General features: G+C 39.6%; 1 long non-coding RNA gene across 2 annotated transcripts in view; it reads right to left on the bottom strand.

Annotated features, from left to right (window-relative positions):
- Nucleotides 1-1,518: 1,518 nt before the first annotated feature.
- The window catches only part of LOC111093001, an 85,591-nt gene continuing 68,195 nt past the window's right edge, over nucleotides 1,519-18,914 (bottom strand). For both annotated transcript variants that reach the window (XR_005380577.1, XR_005380579.1), the window contains one exon: nucleotides 1,519-1,651. This is a non-coding gene — a long non-coding RNA (uncharacterized LOC111093001). The remainder of the gene's footprint in view (nucleotides 1,652-18,914) is intronic.

Here is an 18,914-nt window from a genome sequence, read left to right as displayed (position 1 = left end):
AAGCCACCTGGGCTGCCCACCTTTATGCAATTTGATGTGGAATTCTTTTGATGGATGTCAGAGAGCTTTATCATGTTCCTAAAAATTCTTTGGTTTATCATATTGTAGGTGCAATATCTGGAACCATCATGCCATTATTTCAATCTTATACTGAGTGCTTTTGATGTATCAGACATACATTCCCTTATTTACTCTCCCCTTAGAAAATTCAGTAAGAGATTTTACAATTATCTTAATTTTATAACTGACACTCAAATAAACCAAACAAACATAAACAACTCTGAAATTTGCAGAAAGCTTGCTCTGGGTCTCATGACTTGGTAAATATAGAATCTTGGTTAAGTTTGGGTCCAGGTGATTCAAAAGTCATGACTTTGTCCACTCAGTTCCATTCTCCCCATGAATTCAAAGTAAGAGAAATCCATGACTGAACCCTTTCAGGATTCTTTACAAGATCCAGAAATAAGGCAGAATCAGGTGTCCCCATTCTTGATGACTCCCGCTCCAACTAATACCCACTATGTTCTTTGAAACCAAGTCTCGTTATCTTACTCCATCCAATAAAAATAATCTCAGAGACTTAATGACATTAGGATTTCAATATTTATAGTTTCAAAATATTCCCCTTATATAATTTTTAGCTTTGAACATTTCTTATTAAGAAGAAATGTGTGGGAAATATCAGAAAGGGAGACAGAACATAAAGACTCCTAACTCTGGGAAACAAACTAGGGGTGGTGGAAGGGGAGGAGGGCAGGGGTGAGGGTGAATGGGTGACGGGCACTGAGGGGGGCGCTTGACGGGATGAGCACTGGGTGTTATTCTGTATGTTGGCAAATTGAACACCAATAAAAAATAAATTTATTATAAAAAAATTAAATAACGGTGATGGTTGCACAATTCTGTGTGTATACTAAAAACTAGTAAAATCTGCATTTTACAAAAAAAAGAAGCTATTGGCTATGATATTGATTTCTGCACTAGAAACTTTATATATCTTATATTATACATATATACACATTTAAATATACATATATAAATATCTATGTATAATGTATTCATGTATTTATAATATGTACAATTTTTGCTATGTTAAACCCCTATGAATTTTACAGGATTCTCAAATTTTCAAATAAGAATAAACTTAGCAATCCATAAATATAATTTGCAAATAGAGTGATCCATAAATTAAAAGCCAAAACTCTGGCAGCCCCAGTGGCTCAGCGGTTTAGCGCCTACCTTCAGCCCAGGGCGTGATCCTGGAGACCCGGGATCGAGTCCCGCCTCAGGCTCCCTGCATGGAGCCTGCTTCTCCTTCTGCCTGTGTCTCTGCCTCTCATGAGTAAATAAATAAAATCTTTAAAAAAAAATCCCTTTAAAAGCCAAAACTCAGAGTGGCCAGCATCCTGATGTTCTAAACTTTCCAACAAACAATGGGACAAGGCATGGCCATGAAATTTTTTCCCTTGAAACAAGCCTTTGGAAATAGAAATTAGTCATACTAACTTTTAAGTTGCATTTATTTACAAAATGTTGCAGCTGATCATTTCCTTATGGGCACCACAGAAGGATGAGGAGAGCAAATAGTTCCACAGACAACTGCATAGGAATCTTCAACTAGTCTCCAAAGACTGGAACCAGAACGAGGACTCTAGGAAGAATTTGCATATATTGCTTGCCTATGTTTATTTAATACACTTTCAAATATTTCCTATAACCTTAACACATATATTCAAAAATCAAATAAAATGTGGCAATTTAAGAAATAAAACAGAGGAGCATAGAGTAAGGGAGGGAAAAATAATACAAAACAAAATCAGAGAGGGAGACAAACCATAAGACTCCTAACCATTGGAAACAAACTGAGGGGAGAAGAGGGGATGGGGTAACTAAATGTTGGGCATTAAGGAAGGCATGTGATACAATCAGCACTGATATAACACTGATAAATCACTGAACTCTGCCTCTGAAACAAATAATACACTATATGTTAATTAATTAAAATTATTTTTTTAATTTAAAAAGAGACTTCCACTCATTTTTGAGGAATGAAATTTGGAAAAGATATATTTATGGTGGCAGTCATTCTATATGTTATCACCATGAGAAAGATGGTAAAAGTAGCACAACCTAGGTATTAGGATCAAGCTGTAAATGCATATATTGAGTGCCTGATGTATGCCACCTCTGGGCTTGAAACCCTTGCTCTTGAGTAATTTGTCATACAAAATTGGATATGTGTGCATAAGATTTTTAGTACTAAATGGTAAGTTCTTCAGAGACATTATTTCACACTAGGCATACCAGGTTAGTATTTTATCCTCTTATGATGGATCACTAAACAATGGATTAAAAATATATGGTGTTTTTCTAATCAGTGTATATAACATGCAATGTGTTGGATGCGGGGGATGATGAAGACAAAATGTGTAGTGGTATTGAAAAACTAATTATAACGTAAAATGTCAATAAACACAAAATATCCTATTTTAAGCACAAAAGTGGGTGCTCCAGGCTGTTAAACCTAAGCATTCTCTTAGGGAAGGTCTCGTGGAAATAGGACAAGAGAAGAGCTTTTCCTGTATGGGCAATAGTGTAAGCAAAGACTCTCAGGTGGAGAAACGCAGTAACCACCTCATAAGTTCAACAATGTACGTTATGTGGCATGGATCAGTATTAGGAAGAAGGGACTAGACTTATGGGAATGACGGTTTATTGGGGAAGAATTCTCCAGAAAATGATGTGTGTCCTGTACTGTTACTCTTTGACATCTTTTCTTCCCCTCTCTGGATTCTGCTATGACTTAATCAAGGGGTGGGTGTTCCATGTTTCTTCCTGGGAAAGGTTTGCCCTGGGCCCCCATTAACAGCTCCTTTGAAGACTGAGGTGGATGGATGGACCATCTCCAAGCTTCTGAGTGTTGAGGAACACTAAGGAATGAGGCTTCTGGAAGTCAAGTATTACCACCACAAGAGAGAATATCCCTCAGAGAATCTAAGCAGAGCCCACACAGCCAAGAATGAGAGACAGAATCCTGATGGTGTCCTGGAACTGCTGGATACAGCCCTTCCCACAAGTGTCACTTCAAATCCCATCATTGTTGTCATTGTTGTTTTTCTTGCATGAAGGAGAATTTGATAACTTTAACTACAATTGAGCAAAAGACTTTGGGATCTCTAAACAAAAGGTAAATCAGGAGAACACAGATATTTATTACAAAACAACCACAATGAGAGCTGTTCCACTGTGTCCTATTTAGAAATATTAAAGTACGTTAGGAGCTGGGAAGAGGTACATTTTTCAATAACCAAATGTCATCTATTTAACTTGCACTGTTGGTTTATTATTTCTTTTATGGGAGTAATTTCACAAACTACTGCTTCTGAGAGAACTGCTGCTCCTCTTCCTCTACCCCTCCCGTGTCTCCACTTCTTTCATATTCAGCCAGCCTGTGCGAGGGTTGCTCTTTTTTCCCTTCACTTCCTCAGCATTTTCCATCTCAGAAAGAGAACCTTCTAACACTGAACTGGGCAAGTGACAGGCAACCAAGAAAACTATATTCTTAAGGGGACCGAATCATTTTTCTTAAAGATTTTATTTATTTATTCATGAGAGACACAGAGACAGAGGCAGAGACTGGTGGAGGGAGAAGCAGGCTCTCTGCGCTGAGCCTGATGTGGGACTGGATCCCAGGACCCTGAGATCATGACCTGAGCTAAAGGCAGACGCTCAACCACTGAGCCACCCAGGTGCCTCGGGATTGAATTATTTTTATATGTCCATTGACTGACATTTTCTATCTCCCATCCCACACCGAAATAAAAAGCAGTGATATGCCTGCCTTCACATCGTAAATGGAAGTAACCTTTGTTCACTACCTTCGGCTTCTCATGATCAGAACTTGCACTCCTAAAAGTTGATGCCATGGGTTGGATAGAGGTAAATTTGAGTTTATAATGAGACTGATCCTTTATTATTCCCAACAGATTTGTGTTCTGTGTAGGCAGGGATTAAATAAGCATTTTGGGACTCATAAAAACAGAGAAGTTTCCTAGTAACAGATCTTTATTGAAGCCAGGCTAGGACTGAGCTTAGAATAACTATGTAGCCTTTCTTGTCAAGGAGCTGTTTCAGGAATCAGGTAGGGAGGGGATGGAGTGAAGTATGTTGAGGGCCCAGCTGATCAGCAGCTCCGTTCCGAAGTATCCTCAGAATGTAGGGAGGTCTGGTGAGAGCGATTGCAGCTATTAAAGGGCAAGTGGATCTCTGGGGAAAGGTTCAGATTCAATATGAGTAGCTCTTCAGCAGGATAAAGTGTGTTCAGTCACTAACCTTAATAAATATTGGTTTCAGAAAATGGGAATGAGCTGGACCTGGACCTGTAAGAAGTTGGGTGAACCATGTACCTGAACCAGGTAGCTGGATGGGCTTTAGAATGGAGAACAAACAGTAGTAATTGAAAGGACAGAGAAGATAGGAAGATAGATCCCAGTGCCTGCATCCATCATTCAGTGACCTGCAGGATAAGTGGCATCTATGTGAAGTGAACATCAACAGTATGGAAGGAATAAAAATCAGAGACTGTGCTATAAGGTAGCTACTTTCAGCATGGAGCTGGAGTACGTGGCAGCGAGGAGAGGGATGTGATACAAAATCAGACAAGCTAGTTTTTTCTCAGTGTCAGAGGATAGCCTAGACCTGAGAGGTTTCTCGTTCATTGTATGAGTCCTTTGTTCCTTTTGTAATTTGTGTTCTGTCTTGTTCTGCTTCCTCTCTTAATATGTTGGTAGCAGCACCTTTCTCTCTCTCTCTCTCTCTCTCTCTCTCTCTCTTCCCATTTTCCTTTCTGTTTCAATAAATTAGTGCATCAAAGCATCTGATCTTGAGAGCGACATGAGGCTAGGCCATGTTCCAGTTTAATATATGCTGATTATGCCTGAAAAAAGTAAATATCTAGCACAAGAGATGTAGATTAGAACGGCAATCAGGCATATCTGGGTGTGATGTTCTACATTACAATGCATGGTTCTGGCCTTACCAAGTTTATTAATCTCTCTTTATTAGTCAGTTTCCTTATCTTTCAAATGTGAATAAATGCATTCATTCTAGGATTGCAATGAAGAATGAAATGCAAAACTGCTTAACATCATTCTTGGCATTGATTTTTATAAAATCCCATAGGAATAAGGTAAACAAAGATTCCAAGATGAAGTTCTTAATACTGAGGAAGAACAAGAAGCAGTATCAGGTCCTAAAAAAGAGCTTTGGCTTAGGACACTGGCAGCCCTCAATTAAAATTCCAGCCATTCAGTGTACCAATTCTTTGCAGTGGATATGCCATTCTAATTTTCTTAGCTTCAGCTTGCCCATCTGCAAATGGAAATAATAAATCTACCCTGTGGCTCTTGTAAGGATTATTCATAATGGTTAGAAAGAGCAGCTTAATCGTGAAGAGGAATGATTTATGGGAAGAGAATATGGAAAGACTATGTGTCCTTCTCATGCTACCTCTTGACTTAGACTAAAAAGATTGGGATGATAATGAATCGTCCAGGTAAAAACTATCAATCCCTGATCAGAAGGTGCAGAAATTGCTTTGACATGTTAATTGAGGCTTGAGGAACATCTTTCATTGGCAGCAGAACTAATGTCTAAAGGTTGGAGATAATGGGGATAAAAACAGCAGAGCAAACTGTTGCATGTTCAGAGCTGACAGCTACTAACATGAGTGTCCTGTAAAAAAAGCAGGGCAAGCAGAAAAAAATAAACGAATCAAATAATCACCTTAACAAGCAATGTTTGCTTCTCTTAGATTTACTGTGACCTGTCTTCGTGACTAAACCATGCAGCTCCATCTTCAGAAGTTTCCAGATCCCAGAATATTAAAACTTTTAGAAGTCCAGGACATCGCTACTTAGCTTCTTTATATTCTTCATTTCTACTTCTCATGGTTTCTCTCTCTGTCTCTCTCTCTCTCTTTCTCTCTCCCTTCCCTCATCTCCCCCCTCTCTTTTTCTCCCCCCCTCTCTTTCTCTCTCCCCTCTTAACAGAACTCTTTTCTCAGCTACAGAAGTCACATAGTGGTAGAAGTTAGATTCCCTCAACTCAAAAATGCATATATTTTGATTCCACACATAAGCACAGACTTGCTCTGGACAAATCAGCTCCCAGTTTGCATTCAAGACACCTACTAGAGAGAAGGCAATATTTATCTAACTTGTACCAAGTGCCAAAGGATGGTTCAATCAACTAAAGCCAGAGGGTCAGGGTTATACTGTGGTCAAAAAAAAAAAAATAGTATGAACTAGTAGATACTATAAAATGCAAATAGGCAAGAGTTGCCCAAAGAGGTTTTCCCACAGTTCCCCATTTTACACAGGGGTACCTAAGTGGCAGTTTCTCTCACTTACTGATTTGCTTCAAGAGCAGCAATGGGAAATGAACATGCTAGAGGAGAAATGCTCAACTGTAAAGAGTTCAAAGGAAGTAATATGGTGGATTATTGTTTTCCTCAGTCAAAAGAGAGTATTAGAGATTTTTCCATCACTTTCCATATTTCAATTTCCCATCAGAAAACATTTTTGTTTTGTTTTGTTTTGTTTTACATCAGGCTAAGAATTTTCTTGGGGAGTCAGTGTGACAGACTTTTCCCATCACATCCTTTAAAATAAAGGACCAGAGCTAGAGAGAATGTACCAAATCCCATTCACTTAAAAATAAACCCAGCATTAATCCAATAATTAACTGCATTGAGGATTAATCAACCATTCTGTAAGTGAAACAATAAATTTCATAATCCTTCCCCACTCATGAAAAATAACTGCCAGATGACATTCTCTGCATTTTCCCTCCTCCATACCCCAAGTTGCACAGATAAATTCTACTGTCATTTTTATGGAAGCATCTATATGCATCTAAAACTTTTATTATGTTAGCTTTTGAATTGATAAATTTCCAAAAGTAGCTAATTTCAAGGCCTTGTAAATCACAACACTGGGTTAACAAAGAATGACAGGAAATGAGTTCAGCCCAAGTTGCAGGCAATAGAAGCCAGTTTTGTTCCCCTTTCTGACCACCTTAGTCAACTTCCTGTTCTTCCTCCAGCTTAACTCTTGTGTCTGAGCTGCAATTCAGCATTCTGTCAGTGTGGGGTTGGCAAATTGGTTACATCTCAGGCACTGGAATAGATTAGTAGTTCTGTCTAGAATATGTGTTGAGAAGAATTCTGAGGGTTTTTTCTAGACTTTGGAAAGAAGGCAAGGATTGACATTATTGACTCTTCCTACAGTAGAAGAGATTACCAACATGTGTACCTTTCTATGCTTCTGTCAAAGGAGCCTAGAGTCTGGGGAGTACAGTTGCTCCTATATTGACAGGAAGACATTTGGAATATGATCAACGCTCAACTTATGTAACTATGCTCAATACAATCACCCTCTCCCTGCTCTCTCTCCGTACTTTTTTCTCTCTACTATTTACCCTACAAAGTAGGTACTAATATCATACTGTGTTATTCTTCAATGAGAAGTAATGTTCCCATTATCATATAGCTAGGGAGTAGAAGAACTGAGAATCTAGGCCAGAAGATCTGAGTCTAGTGCTGTTAAACCCTATGCTTACAGGCTCCAGAGTGTAGGGAATTAACACTAACTGAACCCTGAATGCTGGACAGTCAGAAACATTCATTAGGTCCATAATGTGCTCCTTCACGCCAGCCTTACTGCTAAGTTGATTCAGATCCCTCATTGTCTCTTCTTTTACCTCCACAGCAACCCTATGGGATAGCTGTAATTACTCTTAAATAGGCACCTTTAGAATGGCTTGAAAATAGTAAAAATTGTGACCATTATAACCCTAAATAACAAGGACAGATTCAAGTATATCTCACCCTCTAGTTAAGATACTGGCATCTGGAGAAGACTGGGTAGAAACACAAAGGCAAACACATTTGCAAGTCCCTAGGAAGGCTCAACAATGGTTTATTTCAAAACAGATTTTTTTTAGGGGACAAATTAAGAAAGAAAGCTGGTTGCAGTGGAGTGCTGTATTTGTATATACTTATTGTAAAATAGTATCAAATCCACTTCACGGCAGGTAAATATTTTATGAACTTATTTGTGTTTATAACTCATTGTTTGTCTCATTTCATGTCTGTCAGTTATTTATGCTTTATTTCAAAGGACAACAAATTCATAAAAATTACAGTATTAGTAAAACCTTCCATCGGCCACTTTTCTCTCCCCTAAGTAATTTGTATCTAGAGAATCAGTTTCAGGCTGATTTATTTTTTATCAAACCTTTGCTTTGAAAAGTCCCTTTTCTGCTTATGACCAGTATAAATAAATCTTGGATTCCTCATTCCCAATCCATTGCCTAGGCAACACGCACAGATGGTCAATAGTTCACACAAGTAGGCAACAGACCATGTAAACAAGCCTTCAAATTATTACCAGCACATCTCCATAATAAAGTCAAAATTCTGCCTAAGAGCTGATTGTATGTGTACACCTCCACATCAGTCCCCTTGGGAAAGGCAACAACCAGGCTTTCCAATGCTATGTGATTTCAGCCTATTATTAGCATGGCTGCTTCACCAGATAGTGTGAACATCAGAGAAAGAAGCCTCAATTGGCAGAAAAGGGGTTCATTTTCTGCAGCAGGTTTTAGAGTCAGAAAGGTTTACAATATAAGAACTGACAGAAAGGAGGGTATGTGTATATGCCAGATGGAAAGTTGGAACTGTACACACAAACCAAACAGAGAACAGGGAAAGCAGCCTCCGTGATACAGTGTAATAAGCAAGGGCTCTCACAAATACAGACTCAGGATCCAATCCTCTTTTGAACATTTACCATCTGTGAGATTCCTGAGCAGGTCACTTAATATCCCAGACTGCTGCTTCTTCTGTGAAACAGAGATGATGACAGTCCAGATGGTTGGGCCAATTAAGTGAGATAATACAATGTCCACAACACTCTGGCTAAATGTCTACATCGAGGTAGTTGTTCAGCAGAAATCAGTTCCATGACTAGTACTGTCTAGCATCTCTCAACAGAAACTAAGATTTAATTTAATCTTAAACCTATCATTTCAGCAAAAAGACCTCCTGTTGGTTGCCAAATGAACAGCTCTACAGGAGAAAGCCCCTCTTTTGTTGAATACTAAGATTATCAGAGATGGTATTTCTGTGTATGTGTGTGTATGTGTGTGTGTTGTGCTTCGAGTAGCCTTGTCCACCACTTTCAAGATTATTCTCCCTTCATCCATCTAGCATGCTCTGATTGTTTAACATATTATTTCTTCTGAGTGATTGTACCCTGCACCCACCTTCAATATCCTCTTGAGAATTCATCACTTTTTCCATTCTCTGTCTATTAAATTCAAGTTGGGTAAACTTTACACCCTGGTTCTCCAAAGGTAAGCACATAACTCAGGCTCTGGCCAATGTAAGCTTTCACTGTCGCTTTTGTTAAAGCAAGTTCAGGGATCCCTGAGTGGCTCAGCAGTTTAGCGCCTGCCTTTGGCCCAGGGCATGATCCTGGAGTCCTGGGTTCGAGTCCCACATCAGGCTCCCTGCATGGAGCCTGCTTCTGCCTTTCCCTCTGCCTGTGTCCCTGTGTCTCTCATGAATAAATAAATAAAATCTTAAAAAAAAAATGCAAGTTCAAAGAAGGCTAATTTTGCTTTCAGAGATGGTGGACCAGAACCCAGCATATGAAGTCTTTTTCTCCACAGTGAGTTTAACATTGGGACAAAGAAGTTTGGGGGAAAAAACACGATTTTTTGTTGGCATGATTTGAGACCTTCAGTCCACCTATGTCTGAAGCGTGAACTTTTGATATTAGCATCAGTGCTAAAGGATAAGGAATACCTAATTCAGACTAGGTTTAGAGCCAGAGATATTTTCTCAGAGAGAAGTGTTTGATCATGGTCAGTCAGGAGAGAATGTAGCTAATGTGAGCCTTGAAAAGGAAGCACAAATGCACCGCTATGTTAATATGAAAGAAAACAGGTTTTGGCAATGGGAAGAAATTAAAGATTGGAGATACAGTTTGATGGGACAGATATGTGGTGGAGCATTTGATACTGGTACTTTCATTTTGTTGTTGCTGTTGTTGTGTTTCAGAGGTGGGGGAAGGAGGTGTAGAGTCACTTAACTGACAGAGCCACCAAGGTGCCCCTCATACTTTTCTTTGTAACTCATGACTCTTTATCTACAAAAAAAGAATGACAGAAAAACATCCAACAGTCACTGCAAGTAGTAAAGACTATAATTTTCTGAGGAAGAAAAGCTGAATAATCTGGATAATAAAGCAATTTAAAGAAATAATATAGAACAAAATATTAGTAGGAAAATAGATAAGAGTAGTATTTACTACCAGAAGGATGATTCAAAATGCTTACTAGAAGTAGAGAGAAACATTTTCCTTCATATAAAACTGTATAAACTGGCTTCTTGTGTATCATGTAAAATATTCCCTCCTTCCATGCCACATACATTCCTTCCTTTAATGTGGGCTTTTCTACCTCTTCAAGAAAACGCTGATAAATTCTTCCCATATAAGTCTAGCCCAGAGCTTACTCTTCCACCATTATGATTTTGCCTTTATCTTTACCAAACAGAGTTCAATAAATATTTGTCAAATAAATGATAATGATATAATGACAAATAATGTCAAATGAATGGGTATTGAATAATTTGTTTATTTATTCAATAAGCAATTGTTGAACCTAGACATTAGGCATTAGAGATATGGAAAAGAAAGATTCATTCCTCATCCTCAAGGAGTTCACACATGGTTGCTTGCCAGAGTAGTTTCCTAAGAGCAGGATATTTCTCCTTTTCTCTTCCTTTCTGTGTGTGTCTAGAGATATAAGATTAAATATCTAGAATATGAATAAATATTTATTAACATACTCTGCCCATTTCATTTATGGACAGGAGAACAAGTATTTTTCCCTTATGGAAATGGGAACAAGTAATTTTTATTGTAAGAGAGGAGGAGTTGTCCAGGAGTGGGGTGAAGCTTTGTATATACTGATTCCTCATGATATCTGCTATGAAAATGAATTGAAAGACTTATAGATGTATAGGATTCCAAGAACCCCTGTTTTTTCAAAACTGAGCACTCCGTCTTTCTCCACTACAAAGCTAAGAAATTATCAAAATTGAAGTCCTGAGATAGAGATTACTGCCAGGAGCAGAGGGGCACCAAAAATTGGGTCTTATCACCATATTGTGAGCAAATATTGATATCTTCATAAGATGATCAATTGTCTCTTCTGGCTACAGTAGGAGAAGATGTAGAATCTTGAAAGAGGGAAAGAGTTTTGCTTTCAGTGAAAAAAAATCTTTAATGCTAAAGTTCTAAATTACCCCAGCATTAATAGATTTGAGTTATAATTCATATTTCAAACCTGACCATCTTTGAGTATTTTAAAATATGAGCCAGTATTATGTATTCATTGTTGCATAAGATATTTTAACAGAATATATTTGTTTATAGTAAATTTCTTTTTATTTATGATTTTTATTTTTTAATAATAAATTTATTTTTTATTGGTGTTCAATTTGCCAACATACAGAATAACACCCAGTGCTCATCCCGTCAAGTGCCCCTCTCAGTGCCCGCCACCCATTCACCCCCGCCCTCCTCCCCTTCCACCACCTCTAGTTCGTTTCCCAGAGTTAGGAGTCTTTATGTTCTGTCTCCCTTTCTGATATTTCCTGCCCATTTCTTCTCCCTTCTCTTCTATTCCATTTCACTATTATTCATATTCCCCAAATGAATGAGACCATATAATGTTTGTCCTTCTCCAATTGACTCATTTCACTCAGCATAATACCCCCAGTTCCATCCACATTGAAGCAAATGGTGGGTATTTGTCATTTCTAATGGTTGAGTAATATTCCATTGTATACATAGACCACATCTTCTTTATCCATTCATCTTTCGATGGACACCAAGGCTCCTTCCACAGTTTGGCTATTGTGGATATTGCTGCTAGAAACATCGGGGTGCAGGTGTCCCAGCATATCTTTGGGGTGAATCCCCAGCAGTGCAATTGCTGGGTCATAGGGCAGGTCTATTTTGAACTCTTTGAGGAACCTCCACACAGTTTTCCAGAGTGGCTGCACGAGTTCACATTCCCACCAACAGTGCAAGAGGATTCCCCTTTCTCCACATCCTCTCCAACATTTGTGGTTTCCTGCCTTGTTAATTTTCCCCATTCTCACTGGTGTGAGGTGGGATCTCATTGTGGTTTTGATTTGTATTTCCCTGATGGCAAGTGATGCAGAGAATTTTCTCATTTCTTTTGTTTTTATATTTTCTAGTCTTTGAGAAAGAATATGTAGTAATGTCATAGAAGTCCTTCTTTATCAACTAAGAGGACTTTGGGAAAAGATACTTAGTTTCTTAGATTCTGTGCCTCTATCACCTCACGTAGAAAATGGGGATAATTATCCTGAAATATTGAGCTGAGCATTTATTTAGAATATGTGAACATACTGTCAGGATCATTCCCAGTTCTTAACATCCCTCTGAATCATTCTTTTTCCTAGAAATTGAATATGAGACACAATCCTTCACATTGTCTTTTCTTTTCTTTTTTTTTTTTTTTACTAAGACACTATATTAACTTTATTTTTATTTTAGAGAATACATTTTTTAATTAACATTTAAGGATACAGCCATATTCTTTCATGATCTTTAGTATTATACCTAATCAGTAATATAAGCCTCATCTTACTACATATGTCTGAGAAATCAGTTCCCAAAATTAGTATTTATTCTATTTCTCCCTTTATAGGCCATGTGCCCTCATTTTTTATTAGTTTGCCAAAACTGAACGTAACAATCTCAACATGTATCATATAATGTGGCTGGTCTTCAACATTAGGTTTAAAATCTTGATAGTCATTTATAACTCAAGATTAAGTCCTAAGTTCCTCTCTTTATTACCTAGACTCTAGTTATTTTCTAGGGCTCTGTTGGTCTGTTTTCTTTTTTTTAATTTATTTTTTATTGGTGTTCAATTTACTAACATACAGAATAACCCCAAGTGCCCATCACCCATTCACTCCCACCCCCCGCCCTCCTCCCCTTCTACCACCCCTAGTTCGTTTCCCAGAGTTAGCAGTCTTTACGTTCTGTCTCCCTTTCTGATATTTCCCACACATTTCTTCTCCCTTCCCTTATATTTCCTTTCACTATTATTTATATTCCCCAAATGAATGAGATCATTCAATGTTTGTCCTTCTCCGACTGACTTTCTTCACTCAGCATAAAACCCTCCAGTTCCATCCACGTTGAAGCAAATGGTGGTTATTTGTCATTTCTAAGAGCTGAGTAATATTCCATTGTATACATAAACCACGTCTTCTTTATCCATTCATCTTTCGTTGGACACCGAGGCTTCTTCCACAGTTTGGCGATCGTGGCCATTGCTGCTATAAACATAGGGTGCAGGTGTCCCGGTGTTTCATTGCATCTGTATCTTTGGGGTAAATCCCCAACAGTGCAATTGCTGGGTCGTAGGACAGGTATATTTTTAACTCTTTGAGGAACCTCCACACAGTTTTCCAGAGTGGTTGCACCAGTTCACATTCCCACCAACAGTGTAAGAGAGTTCCCTTTTCTCCGCATCCTCTCCAACATTTGTTGTTTCCTGCCTTGTTAATTTTCCCCATTCTCACTGGTGTGAGGTGGTATCTCATTGTGGTTTTGATTTGTATTTCCCTGATGGCAAGTGATGCAGAGCATGTTCTCATGTGCATGTTGGCCATGTCTATGTCTTCCTCTGTGAGATTTCTGTTCATGCCTTTTGCCCATTTCATGATTGGATTGTTTGTTTCTTTGGTGTTGAGTTTAAGAAGTTCTTTATAGATCTTGGAAACTAGCCCTTTATCTGATAGGTCATTTGCAAATATCTTCTCCCATTCTGTAGGTTGTCTTTGAGTTTTGTTGACTGTATCCTTTGCTGTGCAGAAGCTTCTTATCTTGATGAAGTCCCAATAGTTCATTTTTGCTTTTGTTTCTTTTGCCTTCGTGGATGTATCTTGCAAGAAGTTACTATGGCCGAGTTCAAAAAGGGTGTTGCCTGTGTTCTTCTCTAGGATTTTGATGGAATCTTGTCTCACATTTAGATCTTTCATCCATTTTGAGTTTATCTTTGTGTATGGTGCAAGAGAGTGGTCTAGTTTCATTCTTCTGCATGTGGATGTCCAATTTTCCCAGCACCATTTATTGAAGAGACTGTCTTTCTTCCAATGGATAGTCTTTCCTCCTTTATCGAATATTAGTTGAACATAAAGTTTAGGGTCCACTTCTGGGTTCTCTATTCTGTTCCATTGATCTATGTGTCTGTTTTTGTGCCAGTACCACACTGTCTTGATGACCACAGCTTTGTAGTACAACCTGAAATGTGGCATTGTGATGCCCCCAGATATGGTTTTCTTTTTTAAAATTCCCCTGGCTATTCAGGGTCTTTTCTGATTCCACATAAATCTTAAAATAATTTGTTCTAACTCTCTGAAGAAAGTCCCTGGTATTTTGATAGGGATTGCATTAAACGTGTATATTGCCCTGGGTAACATTGACATTTTCACAATATTAATTCTGCCAATCCATGAGCATGGAATATTTTTCCATCTCTTTGTGTCTTCCTCAATTTCTTTCAGAAGTGTTCTATAGTTTTGAGGGTATAGACCCTTTACATCTTTGGTTAAGTTTATTCCTAGGTATCTTATGCTTTTGGGTGCAATTGTAAATGGGATTGACTCCTTAATTTCCCTTTCTTCAGTCTTATTGTTAGTGTATAGAAATGCCACTGACTTCTGGGCATTGATTTTGTATCCTGCCACGCTACCGAATTGCTGTATGAGTTCTAGCAATCTTGGGGTGGAGACTTTTGGGTTTTCTATGTAGAGTATCATGTCATCGGCGAAGAGGGAGAGTTTGACTTCTTCTTTGCCAATTTGAATGCCTTTAATGCCCTTTTGTTGTCTGATTGCTGAGGCTAGGACTCCCAGAACTATGTTGAATATCAGTGGTGAGAGTGGACATCCCTGACTTGTTCCTGATCTTAAGGGAAAGGCTCCCAGTGCTTCCCCATTGAGAATGATATTTGCTGTGGGCTTTTCGTAGATGGCTTTTAAGATGTCGAGGAATGTTCCCTCTATCTCTACACTCTGAAGAGTTTTGATCAGGAATGGATGCTGTATTTTGTCAAATGCTTTCTCTGCATCTAATGAGAGGATCATATGGTTCTTGGTTTTTCTCTTGCTCTTATGATGAATCACATTGATTGTTTTACAGGTGTTGAACCAGCCTTGTGTCCCAGGGATAAATCCTACTTCGTCATGGTGAATAATTTTCTTAATGTATTGTTGGATCCTATTGGGCAGTATCTTGTTGAGAATTTTTGCATCCATGTTCATCAGGGATATTGGTCTGTAATTCTCCTTTTTGATGGGGTCTTTGTCTGGTTTTGGAATTAAGGTAATGCTGGCCTCATAGAACGAATTTGGAAGTACTCCATCTCTTTCTATCTTTCCAAACAGCTTTAGTAGAATAGGTATGGGTTCTTCTTTAAACGTTTGATAAAATTCCCCTGGAGGCCATCTGGCCCTGGACTCTTGTGATTGGGAGGTTTTTGATGACTGCTTCAATTTCCTCCCTGGTTATTGGCCTGTTCAGGTTTTCTATTTCTTCCTGTTCCAGTTTTGGTAGTTTGTGGCTTTCCAGGAATGCATCCATTTCTTCTAGATTGCCTAATTTATTGGCGTATAGCTGTTCATAATATGTTTTTAAAATTGTTTGTATTTCCTTGGTGTTGCTAGTGATCTCTCCTTTCTCATTCATGATTTTATTAATTTGAGTCTTCTCTCTCTTCTTTTTAATAAGGCTGGCTAATGGTTTATCTATCTTATTAATTCTTTCAAAGAACCAACTCCTGGTTCTGTTGATCTGTTCCACAGTTCTTCTGGTCTCGATTTCGTTGAGTTCTGCTCGAATCTTTATTAACTCCCTTCTTTTCTTGGGTGTAGGATCTATTCGCTGTTTTTTCTCTAGCTCCTTTAGGTGTAAGGTTAGCTTTTGTATTTGAGTTCTTTCCACTTTTTGAATGGATGCTTGTATTGCGATGTATTTCCCCCTTAGGACTGCTTTTGCTGCATCCCAAATATTTTGAACGGTTGTATCTTCATTCTCATTAGTTTCCATGAATCTTTTTAATTCTTCCTTAATTTCCTGGTTGACCCTTTCATCTTTTAGCAGGATGGTCCTTAACCTCCACGTGTTTGAGGTCCTTCCAAACTTCTTGTTGTGATTTAGTTCTAATTTCAAGGCATTATGGTCTGAGAATATGCAGGGGATATCCCAATCTTTTGGTATCGGTTCAGACCCGATTTGTGACCCAATATGTGCTCTATTCTGGAGAAAGTTCCATGTGCGCTTGAGAAGAATGTGTATTCAGTTGAGTTTGGATGTAAAGTTCTGTAGATATCTGTGAAATCCATCTGGTCCAGTGTATCATTTAAAGCTCTCGTTTCTTTGGAGATGTTGTGTTTAGAAGACCTATTGAGTATAGAAAGAGCTAGATTGAAGTCACCAAGTATAAGTGTATTATTATCTAAGTATTTCTTCACTTTGGTTAATAATTGATTTATATATTTGGCAGCTCCCACATTCGGGGCATATATATTGAGGATTGTTAAGTCCTCTTGTTGGATAGGTCCTTTAAGTATGAGATAGTGTCCCTCTTCATCTCTCACTACAGTCTTCGGGGTAAATTTTAGTTTATCTGATATAAGAATGGCTACCCCTGCTTTCTTTTGAGGACCATTCGAATGGTAAATGGTTCTCCAACCTTTTATTTTCAGGCTGTAGGTGTCCTTCTGTCTAAAATGAGTCTCTTGTAGACAGCAAATAGATGGGTCCTGCTTTTTTATCCAGTCTGAAACCCTGCGCCTTTTGATGGGGTTATTAAGCCCGTTCACATTCAGAGTTACTATTGAGAGATATGAGTTTAGTGTCATTATGATATCTATTCAGTCCTTGTTTTTGTGGAATGTTCCACTGAACTTCTTCTTAAAGGGGAATTTTAAGAGTCCCCCTTAAAATTTCTTGCAGAGCTGGTTTGGAGGTCACATATTCTTTTAGTTGCTGCCTGTCTTGGAAGCTCTTTATCTCTCCTTCCATTTTGAATGAGAGCCTTGCTGGATAAAGGATTCTTGGTTGCATGTTCTTCTCATTTAGGACCCTGAATATATCCTGCCAGCCCTTTCTGGCCTGCCAGGTCTCTGTGGAGAGGTCTTCTGTTACCCTAATACTCCTCCCCATAAAAGTCAGGGATTTCTTGTCTCTTGCTGCTTTAAGGATCTTCTCTTTATCTTTGGAATTTGCAAGCTTCACTATTAAATGTCGAGGTGTTGAACGGTTTTGATTGATTTTAGGGGGAGATCTCTCTATTTCCTGGATCTGAATGCCTGTTTCCCTTCCCAGATTAGGAAAGTTTTCAGCTAGAATTTGTTCAAATACATATTCTGGCCCTCTGTCCCTTTCGGCGCCCTCGGGAACACCAATTAAACGTAAGTTTTTCTTCCTCAGGCTGTCGTTTATTTCCCTTAATCTATCTTCATGGTCTTTTAATTGTTTGTCTCTTTTTTCCTCAGTTTCCCTCTTTGCTATCAACTTGTCTTCTATGTCACTCACTCGTTCTTCCACCTCGTTAACCCTCGTCATTAGGACTTCTAGTTTGGATTGCATCTCATTCAATTGATTTTTAATTTCTGCCTGATTAGCTCTAAATTCTGCAGTCATGAAGTCTCTTGAGTCCTTTATGCTTTTTTCTAGAGCCACCAGTAGCTGTATAATAGTGCTTCTGAATTGGCTTTCTGACATTGAATTGTAATCCAGATTTTGTACCTCTGTGGGAGAGAGGACTGTTTCTGATTCTTTCTTTTGAGGTGAGGTTTTCCTTCTAGTCATTTTGCTCAGTGCAGAGTGGCCAAAAGCAAGTTGTATTGGGAAAAGGAGAAAAAGAGAGGAGAGAAAGAAGGAAAGAAAAGAGAAAGAGAAAAAAAGGAAGAAAAAAAAAGAAGAAAAAGAGAAAGAAAAAGAAAGAAAGGAGAAAAAAGGGGGGTGGGGGAAGGAAACAAATCAAAAAGCAAAACAAAACAAAACAAAACAAAAAAGAACCACGGGGGAGTATCTTCTGATTCTGTATACTTTAAGTCCTTTGGCTTCCCCTGGAACTTGTCCGTCTAGCTGGTCTTCTGGGGGAGGGGCCTGTTGTGCTGATTTTCAGGTGTTAGCACTTGGGGGAGCTGCTCAGCCCCCTGCCTGGTGCAGGGCTCAGTGGGGGTTGTTTACCCCGTGAGGCCCCAGGAGGAACAGCCCCGGTGGCGGGGCCAGCTCTGGAGCCCTGGAGTCAGCCCCCACAGTAGCTCCGGAGCTCTCGGTCTGCAGGGCCTGGAGGCTCCGGGCGGGGCCGCTGATCTGCTCAGCTCGGGGCAGGAGCGTCCTCGCTGTCCTGGGCCCTCCCGGCCTCTGCCTGTCCCGGGGGAGGCCGGATCCCGGGCTGTGTCCCGGCGCCCAGTGGTCCGGGGTCTGTGCTGTTGGATTCGCGCTCCCGCCCCACAGCCCCCTCCGCGGAGCCTCCCCCGAGCCCCCCGAGCTGCTCCCGCCCCACAGTCCCCTCCGCGGAGCCTCCCCGAGCTGCTCCCGCCCCGCAGCCCCCTCCGCGGAGCCGCCCCCGAGCCCCCCCGAACTGCTCCGGGTCCCGCCGCCCGCGCTGCAGCCCTTAGGGAGCTCGGCGCACTCTCCCGGGGCGCAGGTGTCTGTTAGTGTCCCCGGGAGCCCGAGGGCATCCCCGCCCTCCTGGGTCCTGCTCCACCTCCCTGCGAGCCC

The sequence above is a fragment of the Canis lupus genome, chromosome 28, assembly GCF_011100685.1.
Source record: "Canis lupus familiaris isolate Mischka breed German Shepherd chromosome 28, alternate assembly UU_Cfam_GSD_1.0, whole genome shotgun sequence".
NCBI lineage: Eukaryota > Metazoa > Chordata > Mammalia > Carnivora > Canidae > Canis > Canis lupus.
This window is presented reverse-complemented; position numbering and strand designations above follow the sequence as displayed.